The sequence below is a fragment of the Silene latifolia genome, chromosome 7 (assembly GCF_048544455.1).
Source record: "Silene latifolia isolate original U9 population chromosome 7, ASM4854445v1, whole genome shotgun sequence".
Classification (NCBI taxonomy): Eukaryota; Viridiplantae; Streptophyta; class Magnoliopsida; order Caryophyllales; family Caryophyllaceae; genus Silene; species Silene latifolia.
This window is the reverse complement of record NC_133532.1, coordinates 37,466,874-37,480,819: the sequence shown is the minus strand read 5'-3', so window position 1 is coordinate 37,480,819 and position 13,946 is coordinate 37,466,874. Positions and strand designations below refer to the sequence as shown.

Below are 13,946 nucleotides of genomic sequence, written 5' to 3'. Positions count from 1 at the left end.
AGGTTCACTATCGCAGCCGATCGATCGATCGATCGGGTTGGTCGATCGATCGACCGACCTGTCAGAAACATGAGCTTCACGGTTGTCGCAGAACGGTCGATCGACTGGGTATGTCAGTCGATCGACTAACATACCTGGTGGACGCCTTTTTCTTTCCTTTGCTCGTTCTAGCTTTGTTTTGACTCGGTTCCGGCTCATCTTTTTCAGGGGCATCCTCAACCATAGCAGGCCCCTCCAGGGTAGACCCACTCCTCAAAGTGATAGCATTAAGGGTCTCTTTTTGGTCCGTCTGAGTCGGTAAGTGTCCCGGAGCTCGAGTTGTATTCTTGCTGGCCAATTGAGCAATTTGGCTCTCTAGCATCTTCATCCCGGCCTCTCTAGCTTGGGACTCTTTCAAAGAACAAGTTCTTTAACTCGGTAAAATCGAAACCTTGTGATTGTTCTTCTTCTTCTTTGTGGGACATACGAAGGCTTTTGGTACTGCTGCTGCTTATGAGGGGGCACATAAGGCTGCTGCTGCTGATGCTGTGGAGGTTGAGTTGGATTCAAGACATTTTGGCTACTCCACCTCAAGTTCGGGTGGACATTCGGCTCATAGTAAGTGTTTGTCTGCCTATAATGTTGAAAGGCAGCACAAGACTCAAAGGGACTAGGACATTTTTCTGAAACATGTCCCTCAACTCCACACCTTTTGACGAACGAAAGGACCGTGCAAAAACAAAGATTCACATGGTAAATCCCTCCTTTAGAAGCTCCTCCCAACTCGTACTTATCAAATCTTGCCGTGAGAGCCTCTAATGCAGCCACAGAAGGAGATTCAGCACTTCTCCTTTGATTCCCCCTGGAATTCCCATACTCAGCTTTATGGGTGGCCAAGTCATCAATGATCTTCCACCCCTTAGTCTCTCCTATATTCTCCTGGAATCGGTCACTAGCTGCAGCATCTAAGATAGCCCTCTGATCGTCATACAGCTCATTATAGAACTGATTGCATAGACTACACTTTTCGAACCCATGGTGCGGAATGGTTCGCACCAGCTTCTTGAAACGGACCCATGCTTCATGAAAGTTCTCATCAGGCCCCTGTTTAAAGCTCGTGATCTGAGCTCTAATGGCATTGGTCTTCGAGGCAGAAAAATACTTCTTGTAAAACGCCAAGGCCAGCGAATTCCAGTCAGTTATCCCACTGGCAGCTCGATCCAGGTCTCTATACCACTCCCTTGCAGTATCACGAAGAGAGAATATAAACATGGTCTCCTTCACCTGGTACTGGGTCACACCGGTTGGTGGGGGTATGGAACATCAATAATCAATAAATGTCTCCATGTGCTTAGCTGCATCTTCATTTGCAGCTCCCCCAAACTGGTTTCTCTCAACCAAGTTGATATAGGACGGCTTCGGCTCGAATTTTCGGTCCGTCCCAGGTAAAGCAAATCCCTTATAAAGATTCGCGGCTGTCGGCTCGGAGTGACTGGCAATAGTTGCTTCTTCAGCCATTACTAGAAAGTCTGGAGAAGTGACTGTCTCAGCCGATGAATTAGAAACTAGAGATGAAGGTGGATCCTCCTCAAATAGGGCGTTCTCGTAGTAACTAGATAGAGTACTCAGCTCTTCCTCTGTCGGCAATATCCTAGATGATCGCCTCAAATCACGCAGGGTCTTTTCAATCTCAGGATTGATCGGTAGTAGTTCACCACCCTGTGACCTGCGCATAAGAAAAAACTACAAAAAGAATATGAGAATAGTTTAAGGAACAAATGTCCCTTAAACTAAGAAACAGACTAAAATAAAACAACTAAAAATTAGAACAATTGCCTCCCCGGCAACGGTGCCAAAATTTGATACCCGTCGTTGTGAGTACCAAAAATAAATTTATAATTCCAACTACTACTAATGACAGTGGCAGTCGGGTCGAACCACAGAGAGGCAGATGTAATCAATAGTTGTCTGATATTTAGTCTAAGGTAACAAATGTGGGGGTTGATTTGATTTGGTCTATAGCTAATAACAATGAAAATTAAACTAAAGAAATATATAAAATCAAATATAAAGAAGGGTACTAGGATGGTCGGTTCACTATAGTTTCGGCGGCAACAAGCTAAGTCGGTCTAAATCAAACACATGAGGCGGGAAAACAAGAGGTCCTCTCGGTCCACTCTTAACAGATAGCATCTCTCGATCTCGCTATAAGTCCCTAATATCACTAATACTGACTCTCGTCCTGAGAAGTGACTAAAAATCTAAACCTTACCTATCTTTCGATCTCAGCATAGTTTAGTCATTTTAATTGGTGATCTAACAACTGTCCCTATCTCTCGATCTAATGGGTCAGTCATATCCTAAACATTCAACTAGTCGTGTGCACTTGATTCGTCGAATATAGAATTAAATCAATTAAAACGAAGGTAATACCTCACGTGGTCAGTCGATCGACCAGGTATGGCAGTCGATCGATTGACACGCGATTCAGGGTCCCTAATTCTAATGCCGCTTACACTATAATTCCCCTACATCCTAGCACAATAAATTTAGCTACTCATACTAGGAATAACAACAATGAATAAGTTGACTAATAATTCTACTGAATTCATGCTTGAAACGATTAAACAGACGATTAACATAAAACGATAATTACGGTTTCGGGAAACTAACTAGCAATTCTCTCCTACAAACGATAATAAAGCGAACTAAATTAAGAGCAGAAGAATACCGAAATTGCAGAGCAAGAATCAGAAACCGAACGAAGATAAATTGTATAAAATTCCGAACAACTTAGAACCCTAATTATTTTATGAAGTAAACTGATAAAAACTGCCTGTAAAACTTGATGTTCTAGGTTATGTTATATAGAAAATATACGTAACACTTATTATCAAAACCTAAACACAATGGGCTTGCTTTTCCTCGATCTTCTTATTCACGTCTGATTAGCGGTGTGGTCGATCGACCATGATGCTCAGTCGATCGACTGCTCTTCAGTGTACAGTGGCTTCTGTAAGTCGTATGATGGTCGATCGACCATAGGCATCGGTCGATCGACTGCTTTAGCTGGTAGTCCGCTTCTAAAACTTCGTGTATTAGTCTTTCGGGCCTCGAAATGCGCACCAAGCTCGTTCCTTGAGTAAGTAACTTCATGTCAAATGCAATGCAAGGTACTCTGGGACGGATTTAGCTTGATTTCCGCTGAATTCTTCACATTTCTGCAATAATGTACAAAAAATACGGAAGTAGACGGGAATAGGGAGAAATGTAGCATAAACTACATAAATGAGCTCTGAAATGCGTGTAAAATAGGGTGTAAAACATCATATAAATGACACGCATCAGCGTTGATGATGAACCGCGCTCAGTGGCGATGGTTTGTCAGTAGATCTGATGAGTGAGAAAGCTGAAGAGAAGAAAAACAAAAGGGATACTCACTAGCTCCGACGGTGATACTATGGTGGTGGCCACCGGTGTCTGGCAGTGGTGGTGGTGGATGTAAATGTGCGAGAGAGTAAAAGAGGTTTCTGGTTGTCACTTAAGTGTAGTGTGTGTTGAATTTGGGGGGAATGTTATTGGATATACAAAAGTGCCCCTGACTTAATAATAAAAATCTCTAAAACAACGAAACACGACACACTCACACAAATGACTCACGACAAGAGGGGAAAACGGGAAAACGAAGGACGAAAAGCGCACAAGAGGACCTCGCCGCCCTACCGGCCGCCGGTGAGGCAATCGGCTAGTAGGTTTATGGAAGTTGTTGATGGTGGTGTGAGCCGGTGCTGGTGTCGGCAGCCGGTGGAGTGGCTGGGGAAATAATTGCGATGGTTGTTGCGTGTTGTCAGCCGAGTAGTAGGCCGCCGGTGGGGTTGTCGGCAGGGGAGTTTCTGGAGAAAAAGGGATTGATTTCTTGGGTGGTCCCAGCCGGGGTAGAAGGCGGCAGCCAGTGAGGCCGACAGAGGGGCTTCGATGCTGCAATTGGTGTTGTTTTTCCGTGCCGATGTTCGGGGCTACTCTTGGTTGTCGAGGTAAGCCATGGTGGAGGCTGAATGGTGGATGTCGGGTTGCTGCTGCTGTGGTCAAATGGTGATGATGGATTGAATTGGTTATGGAGGTGAAGGTTGTGATGATTGGTTGTGCTAGTGGGCAGGAATGAAGATGATGGTGGTTGTGTTTGTTGATGTTGGTTGGTGATCTCAGCGGAGTTGAGCAGGTACGGTTGGTTGGGACGGTTTACTAAACAATGGGATGCTTGGCTATTTATTCCAAACTTTGGCATAGTTAATTGGTAGATCGAAATGGTGTTGGGACTTGGGATAACGATGAGGTAGAAGTAGAACTGTAGAAGGCAGGCGAGAAGAGCAATGTAACTGTTCCGGGTGTAATTCCAGAGCAAGTATTGTTACCACCCGCGGCTTGTAGAATGATGTCTTGAGTTGAATCCTTCTTGCCTTACTCGTTCCTCTCGGACTCTCCTGCAACAATGAACGAACTGAGGGCTTGGCTTTGTGCCAAGCGTACTCACTCCGACGCTCAAGTCAGTAAACTTAAAGGATTAAGTTGCGTTACTTGGCTAAGTATGTATTGTAGAGAGATAAGGAAGATATTACCAGATGAATAGTGTATTTAGGTTAAGTTGTGGATCCATTGTCCATTCTTTCCTCAATGAAGGTTGAGGAGTATTTATAGACTTTCACCTTTTGTCACGTAGTGGTCAAGTGGCTAGCAGGTGGAAAGACTGATCTAACCTCGACCGAGGGACCCATGGCAGGCCGGCGGGCCCTGTTGACTCGCCGCCGAGGGGTCTTGGATATGAGTTCGCGGATGTGTGCCCCGGCTGGCTAGTTGCCTGGCCGAGACCCAAGTGACAGGCCGATGAGCTGCATCGGCTAGGCTGTCTAAGTCGTTGACTTGCTTGTGGATATCTTTGACCTTACTCAGTATGTTGACTCGGTCAGCGGGTGCAGAATATGCCCCATCAATTTGCCCCCAGCGTAGTCTATGCCGTGGTATGGGCTCCGATGTGTGTTGAGCGTATATTCTGCGCAAGTAAAAATTTTCTGCCCCGGCTTCTTCTACCTCGGCTTGGTTCTGCTTAGGCCGTACCCTATCCCCCCTCCACATGGATGTGTAATGGACATCCGATGTGGAAAAGAGAGAGACGTTGGCCGAGACCAGGGTTGAGAGTGGACCGTTTGGCAAGTAGATACCAAGGAACGTGTTGAAGAAGATACGTCGATTGGCATTCTGTCAAGGAGTGTGTCCCAACCGCCGCTGTAAACATGTTAGCGTATCGGTCGTTGTGGCCCCGCTGCTTCCCGGCCTTGGCCGAGGGAATCGGGGTTACGGCGCGACAGCGTTCGTATCTATAGACCATTATTGATTGCGTCCTCGTTCACGCTCGGTCTTAATTCGCCGAGGTGTCAGATTTGCGTCTCAACGGTACTTATACATTCTTAAGCTCGGTCTTAATTAGCCGAGGGCAAGTCGTGGTTCCCTCGTCACTCTCGGTCTTAGTTAGCCGAGGTGATCGAGTTTACGTTCCGATCGCTAGTTGTAAATATCTAGGCATATCGGCTCGTTCCCCCGTCGCCCTCGGTTTTAATTAGCCGAGGTGATCGAGGTTTTGGCTCGATTGCATCTACCGGCTCGTTCCCCCGTCACTTCCGGCTTTGGCCGAGGTGATCGAGGTTTTGGCTCGATTGCATCTTTCGGCTCGTTCCCCCGTCACTCCCGGCTTTGGCCGAGGTGATCGAGGTTTTGGCTCGATTGCATCTTTCGGCTCGTTCCCCCGTCACTCCCGGCTTTAGCCGAGGTGATCGAGGTTTTGGCTCGATTGCATTTACCGGCTCGTTCCCCCGTCACTCCCGGCTTTAGCCGAGGTGATCGAGGTTTTGGCTCGATTGCATTTACCGGCTCGTTCCCCCGTCACTCCCGGCTTTAGCCGAGGTGATCGAGGTTTTGGCTCGATTGCATTTACGCTCGTTCCCCGTCACTCCCGGCTTTAGCCGAGGTGATCGAGGTTTTGGCTCGATTGCATTTACCGGCTCGTTCCCCCGTCACTCCCGGCTTTAGCCGAGGTGATCGAGGTTTTGGCTCGATTGCATTTACCGGCTCGTTCCCCCGTCACTCCTGGCTTCGGCCGAAGTGATCGAGGTTTTGGCTCGATTGTATTTACTTTGTTCCTGGGCCTCCAGCTACATACTTGCTGAGGCTCCCCTTCCGGATCAGTTCTTCAATGGCATTCTTCAGATGCCGGCAGTTATCAGTTAAGTGACCGGTGTGGCCGTGGTACTCGCAGTACTGGCTCGTGTCACCGTCACTCCTCGTCCTGGGAGGTCTTTCCCACTTCTGACCCTCGCTCTTGCTCAGGGCGAAGACCTCGGCAACAGAGACTCGAAGGCCTCGGCATGGTCGCTTGGCATGTGACCATACCGACATGTGAGACTCGAAGGCCTCGGCATGGTCGCTTGGGTCACCTTCTCCTTTGTATGATATGGGCGGCAACTTTAGCTTAGTCGGCACCGGGACGTCAAGGACATAGTCATTGAGGGGCTGTCTGACCACGTGTCGAACGACACGCGGCGATCGGCTCCTTGTATCCTTAATCCGGCTCCCCTCCCCGTGGCGGGTCGGGCTTCTTCTCCGACTCTGGTGAGTCGGGCTTCTTCTCCGACTCTGATGAGTCGGGCTTCTTCTCCGACTCTGGTGAGTCGGACTTCTTTCACTCCTCTGGGGCATGCCTCGTCGGTGCTGCGGCGACGACGTCCTCCCGCGAGTGCGGGAAGGACTAAGGTCTACCACTAGCACTCTGGGCTCCCCCGTTGTCTTCGTTCGGCCTGCTTCTTCTAGGACTCCGTTCAAGTTTCTCGGAGTTATATTTAGGGCCCTGGTCTCCTAAACGGGTTCCGCCGCTCTTGTCGGTGTGACAGTGTGAGCCGTACTACTACCAATGGGTCCAGGGAGCGACTTGATTTCTTTGCATCAACCACATGTCCCATGATGGTGACCTGGTCGGCGACGCGGCGTATCTTGTTCCTTTGGCGTCCCGTTCGTCGTATCAGTGATACGGCCGGTGGGGAACTGCCCGATTTCCGAGTGGTGGAATGTGTCGTCTTGGTAGAATTCGTTTTCCACCAACACCTTCTCTGGTTGTTTCGACATCTTCTTTAGCTTTTTGGGTGGGTTTTTGTTTTGAGTTTTTTTTTTTGTTTGGGAATGAATGTGACTAGCTTCTAGTATCTTTCCCCACAGACGGCGCCAATTGTTCCGGGTGTAATTCCAGAGCAAGTATTGTTACCACCCGCGGCTTGTAGAATGATGTCTTGAGTTGAATCCTTCTTGCCTTACTCGTTCCTCTCGGCCTCTCCTGCAACAATGAACGAACTGAGGGCTTGGCTTTGTGCCAAGCGTACTCACTCCGACGCTCAAGTCAGTAAACTTAAAGGATTAAGTTGCGTTACTTGGCTAAGTATGTATTGTAGAGAGATAAGGAAGATATTACCAGATGAATAGTGTATTTAGGTTAAGTTGTGGATCCATTGTCCATCCTTTCCTCAATGAAGGTTGAGGAGTATTTATAGACTTTCACCTTTTGTCACGTAGTGGTCAAGTGGCCAAGTGGCTAGCAGGTGGAAAGACTGATCTACCCTCGACCGAGGGACCCATGGCAGGCCGGCGGGCCCTGTTGACTCGCCGCCGAGGGGTCTTGGATATGAGTTCGCGGATGTGTGCCCCGGCTGGCTAGTTGCCCGGCCGAGACCCAGTGACAAAGCCGATGAGCCGATCGGCTAGGGCCGTCTAAGTCGTTGACTTGCTTGTGGATATCTTTGACCTTACTCAGTATGTTGACTCGGTCAGCGGGTGCAGAATATGCCCCATCAGTAACCAAGTAGCAGCATGGAACAAATGTTTTTTTTTTTTTTTTTTTTTTTTTTTTTTTTTTTAAGAGCATGGATCAAGAGTTTGGTGTGGGTTGAATTTAGTTTCATGGACTTTTGTTAAATATATTTGAATATTTGATTAGCATATAACTTGTCTTAACCCATCTTATTTCCGTCTCGACCCAATTTGCTCCTCAATTTCCGTCTCATTTTACTCGCTCTCCGTCTCATTATTCCTCCTTGCCTACATATTATTATAAACGAATGTATCTAGTTAGCTAAAAGTTTGTATCTAACAACTTAAATGAGTGTATCTAAAGATGTGTATTTAGTAACTTAGTGTATCTAGCAAGTTAAAGATATGTATTTAGTAACTTAAAGAAGTGTATCTAACAAGCTAACGATATTTATCTTTGGAAGGAAGGGTGAAACATTTCCAAGTGGGAATGAGATCAAACAAGGGGCTTAAGCAGTACGGGAAAGACGTATATTTAGCAAGGATTATAATCTCCAAGATGGGATCAACCATTTTAATTTACATTAGATGATTTTAATATATTTAACGCTAAGCAAGGAAATAATAAATGCCCGCATTTATGAGAAATTTTTGTGTATACACTCTTGAGCAAATTACAAATTTACAATACTGAAATTAAAAGATGATCATAAATAACAATGTAAAATTACTATTAAATTATAAACAAAACTTTTCACTAGTGAAATGGCTTAATGATGTGGTACACCATAAATGATGCATGTATACTTTTGAATTTTTAATTAACTAACTAATTAATAGAAACCAGAATCTAAAGCAAATATCACAAGAACTTAACAAATTACAAAAGCTTAGTCAATACACTGCTAATCGTAGACACGATCACATCCTGGCAAGTGGCTAATGTCATATACACATATTTACTAACCCAGATACACATGTAATTATCCCTAGATACACATAATTATCTTGTGTATCTACAAGTATTAATTTGTGTATACGGAAGGATTAGCTTGTGTATCCGTCACCCAACTAATCATAGCCCACCGCCACCACCACCACCACCACCACAAAACCCCAGGAATCCACCGCCACCGCACACAGCACATCAACCTTACCCCCACAATCTCATTACTCTCCTCCTCTTTTCTTCATCGCCACTAATAGTCATTGGATCTCCGGGTATGAGGCGAGCCTTTAACCACACTAATGACATTGTTACAAGATTTCGAGTCAAATAGATTCCATTTCGGCTGAAGATGACTGTAATTGTGGTGGTGGTGCGGCTAGAACAAAAACAGTAATTCATCCATGTTTTAGAAATGTCATAATCCAAAAAGAGAAAATCCTCTGGCTACTCTGTCTTCGAAACATTACCTGAATTCCTGAACAAAGGCAACCTTTCATCCGTGTCTTTCTCAATAACTTCTTTTGCCATTCACTCCAATTTTGTTGGTTCATAAGCCGAGCTACAATACACATAGTACAGTAAATTGAGGACATTTAAAGAAGCCAGAAGGTAATAGTAATAATCGTAGTAACCCTTGTTCACATTGCATCAGCTACGTTTTCAAATGCTCATATCTGGAGTTTTAAATGGTTAAAATTTGTGTTCTTTATATGTATAAAATCTTGAGAATGTCATCTTTCTCAAGGAGTTGGAATGGTCGAGTTTCACCGAGTAGATTTTGCCCAGCAAGCCTTCAAAGACTGATACGATTTCATGCCTCAGTGGCGACAAACCAGACCTGTCAGCACTAAACTGTTCATAGCTCCCAAACCAGACACCACCTTCGGTTAATTTTTTTGGAGGTGATAGATAACTCATTTACCTTTAATTTAGTATAGGGTAGGCCTCCTGGTTCATCCTAAGGCAGTAGTTGTGCCATCTGAAATTCGCCATTGAATGCTGAATGTTACAGCACAGGTCATAGCACAGGTCATGGCTGACCTGCTACCACTCAAAGCGCCATATCTCGATTTATAGGTCATTATTGTGGGTGATTCTTGTTGGAGCTGATATATAACTCAACTAGCTTTGATTTGGTATATGGGTCACCTCGTGGTTCATCTTAAGTCAAGAGTTATGCCATCTGAAAGTTTGAGTTACTAAATAAAGTTAAGTTATATATCTGAACTAGGCAGTGATATAATATCCGAAGATAAGCTTAATGTCGAATCTGAAATAATGGACCTAGGAACAGGCATGAATTTGAAGGAGAATGTCGGAACTGACACCTCTAATTTAGCTTCTGGAGAAAAGATAAATGATTCTGGAAGAAACAATGCTGCCAGGGATGCATCTAAGGGAATTTCGGGCTTGGAGAGGAGCCAACAAGCAAATGTTTCTGAACTAAGCCAGGTTTTACCATCGAGTGAAAATTTAAATGACAATGCTGAACTTAATAAAGATGATGCAAGGGAAGACGCTGAGGTGCCTGACGCTGCTAAAGTGCTCTCTCATAAGAAAGTTGAGGATGGTGATGCTAATATGGGAATAAATATCGTCAGGGATGAAACCGAGAAGCCTGATGCTTCTAGAATATTTGGTCCTGCCAAAGGTGAGGATAGTGCTGCTTCTAAAACAATCTCTCTTTATGCAGGATCAAGATGATGATACTGAAATAAGAACCAAGAAGTTAACGGATGAAGGTGGGGTCAGACTTAATTCTCCTCCTGTCCTTTCCAAGTGTTCTTTTGCTATAGATAGTATCGTTTTGGTTGCTCAAAATAGAGAGGGGAAGAGTGAATCTAAAAGGCTTGTGGTGTCAAGAGAACTGAAGCAGAGTAAATATCTATCTCCTCCTTATGTGAACAAAACCCTTCTTGTCAAGAGCTGATATATAACTTAACTTTATTTATTAAATAAAGTTTGAGAAATCAAACAAGAAAACTATAGTAAATCCAAATAAATAGACGTATGACTGACCAGAATTATAAATTACTCATTTAATTAACAATAATTATTGAAACCGATTAAATGAGTGTATCTAACAAGGCGAAACCATGTATCCACTAATATAAACAAGTGTATCTAGCTTGCCAGAGATGTGTAACTAAAAAGGTAAATGAGTGTATCTAGCAAGGTAAAAACTTGTATCTAGCAAAATTACAATTACATAAGTGTGTCTAACAAGTGAATGTCTCTGGCATGTTCTTGTTGCATACTCATGTCGAGTGGTGGTTGCAAAATTGCGAGGCAGTAGCTAGTATTGATGCCCAAAAAAGGGGAATGAACTGTAAACAAGGGGAATAAGACCAAACTTGGGGTATGTACCTATCTATTAATTTAAAGGGATGTATCTAGCTACTTAAAGAAATGTATCTAGTACCTTGAAGAAGTGCATCTAGGTAGCCAAATGTATGTAGCTAGTAATTTAAAGGGGTGTATCTAACAACTTAAAGAAATGTATCTACTACCTTAAAGGAGTGTATCTAATTCAACCATAAACCATTTTTCTTATAATCGAAAAGCGGGCGGAAACCCTAAAAGGGGGAGGTTAACCCTAAATGAGAAGAATGAGATCAAACTCGGGTATGTATCTATTAATTTAAAAGGCTGTATATAGCAACTTAAAGAAATGTATCTAGTAATTTAAAGGAGTGTATCTATCTAGCTAAAGGTATGTATCTATTAATTTAAAGAGAGTGTATCTAGCAATTTAAAGAAATGTATCTGGTATCTTAAAGAAGTGTATCTAGAAAGTTAAATAAATGTATCTAGTACCTTAAAGGAGTGTATCTAGCTAGCTAAATGTATGTATCTAGTAATTCAAAGGGATGTATCGTAGACTAATTAGATTTTCTATTAGTAGCTAAACAATTTCAGCACCAAATCGACAAAATCAAGCTTAATTAACATGAAACATCGATTCTGATGCACAAAACATAATATGCAACATTTTAATAAGAAAAAAATAACTTGCTAATTAATAATAAAATTTCGAACACTATTATAAGCTATAGAAAAGTGGTTTTATCAAAACTTCAACAATTTTCAAGCATAACACCCATAAAAAAGTAGACTTTTTGTAAAAAAATTAGAAAATAAATAAATAATCGAAAGAGTTCTTAATGTGATGAGAAGTTCCGTACCCGAAGAAGTAAGTCTTGCTCTGTGATTTCGGCTTCGTTCGCTTTTTTCCGCTACTATCTGAAAAGTTCACAAAGACGAAATCAGCAATAATCGAACATACATGATTAATTAAAACAATGAGATTCATGAAAGTAAAGATAATGAGAAGTTTTATGATCGACGAAGCGAAACTAAACTTTATCAAAGGTTGAAGATGAAAAGTAAATACAAAGTGTCGAATTAAGGTTCGATTTCTTTAAACTAGGTCAAATTTGGGGGAAATAATTACCAAAATTAGGAATGTTAAGATGAATTCAGCGAGAGTGGTGGTGTAGGCGATCGGACGACGACGGGATTGGGCGAATAATGCCGCCGGCAATGCAACCCATCATCTCTAATTTGATCTCTTACCTCAACTCAAGCCACCACCCATGCCTTAGTCCCCACAGAACTCGTAAACATACAGCAACTCGTCATCTCTAATTTGATCTCTTGCCTCAACTTAAGCCAATAATGCCGCCCACAATGACGGAATGGAGGCGTTGATGATGAGCCGCGCTCAGTGGCGATGGTTTGTCAGTAGATCTGATGAGTGAGAAAGCTGAAGAGAAGAAAAACAAAAGGGATACTCACTAGCTCCGGCGGTGATACTATGGTGGTGGCCACCGGTGTCTGGCAGTGGTGGTGGTGGATGTAAATGTGAGAGAGAGTAAAAGAGTTTTGTGGTTGTCACTTAAGTGTAGTGTGTGTTTAATTTGGGGGGAATGTTATTGGATATACAAAAGTGCCCCTGACTACCTTGGTTCGTACAGTTCGCACCGAACTTTAAGTTCGCACGAGATCCTATTTCTATATATATATATATATATATATATATATATATATATATATATATATAAGACTTAATAATAAAAACCTCTAAAACAACGAAACACGACACACTCACACAAATGACTCACGACAAGAGGAGAAAACGGGAAAACGAAGGACGAAAAGCGCACATGAGGACCTCGCCGCCCTACCGGCCGCCGGTGAGGCAATCGGCTAGTAGGTTTATGGAAGTTGTTGATGGTGGTGTGAGCCGGTGCTGGTGTCGGCAGCCGGTGGAGTGGCTGGGGAAATAATTGCGATGGTTGTTGTGTGTTGTCAGCCGGGTAGTAGGCCGCCGGTGGGGTTGCCTGTAACACCCCCATACTCCAAGTGCCTTACCAGGACCACTCAGGTATGAAGACATCACCATCTCGGTCGCCCGAGGTATGATAATCAAATAGACAAAACAGAAACAACGTTTATTATAAATAGTTTAACGAATAGTTACAATCCATGAAACCAACTAAAGGTACGATACATTATTCAAACTATCTGTTCTCAACTGAAATGTAAATAAATACTAAACTACGAAATGGAAGACTCTATCGTCATGTCGTGGCCATCCCAGCTATCCCAAAGATATCATCTCTATACTGTTCAATATCTGCTCACCATCCCCGAATGGATCACCGCAGGTTTTACAAAACAACACCGGGGTCAGTACTAATCACACAATCAATATAGATAACAACAATAAGACAAACAGACAGCTGAACTGTCACACACACACACACCACCACCAACTCCCATCGTCTCAATCTTGACCGTCCACCTTTGACCCACCACGCCGATGGGGGACCGCAGCCGTTCCCACCTAAGCCCCGCTCATCGTACGAGCGATAACCCTGTCCATTAATGTGCACATCCCCTTTCGTGGCGGGTTCCACGAAGGGCGAAACTAGGGCGTGAGATCACTCCCGCAAGTGACCCCACTCAGCCGAGAACGCATCTCGAGAACCATCAACAAACACAACCACAATCACAATCACAATCACAATCATCATATCAAACAACTAACTACAAAGACATCACCAATATCCCATTATGGGACTAATACTGAGTAGGAAATCCTACCTGGAAAGCACAACACGCAGACGGTATCTACAGCTGTATCAAAACGGCTCCTCTACAAATTCTC

The 13,946-nt window shown here is 43.8% G+C and overlaps 1 non-coding gene across 1 annotated transcript; it reads left to right on the top strand.

Moving 5' to 3' along the window:
• Positions 1-1,009: 1,009 nt before the first annotated feature.
• On the top strand, positions 1,010-1,116 carry LOC141593246 (small nucleolar RNA R71). The gene has a single exon (XR_012521348.1). It is a non-coding gene; the product is annotated as a small nucleolar RNA R71 (small nucleolar RNA).
• Positions 1,117-13,946: the final 12,830 nt, after the last annotated feature.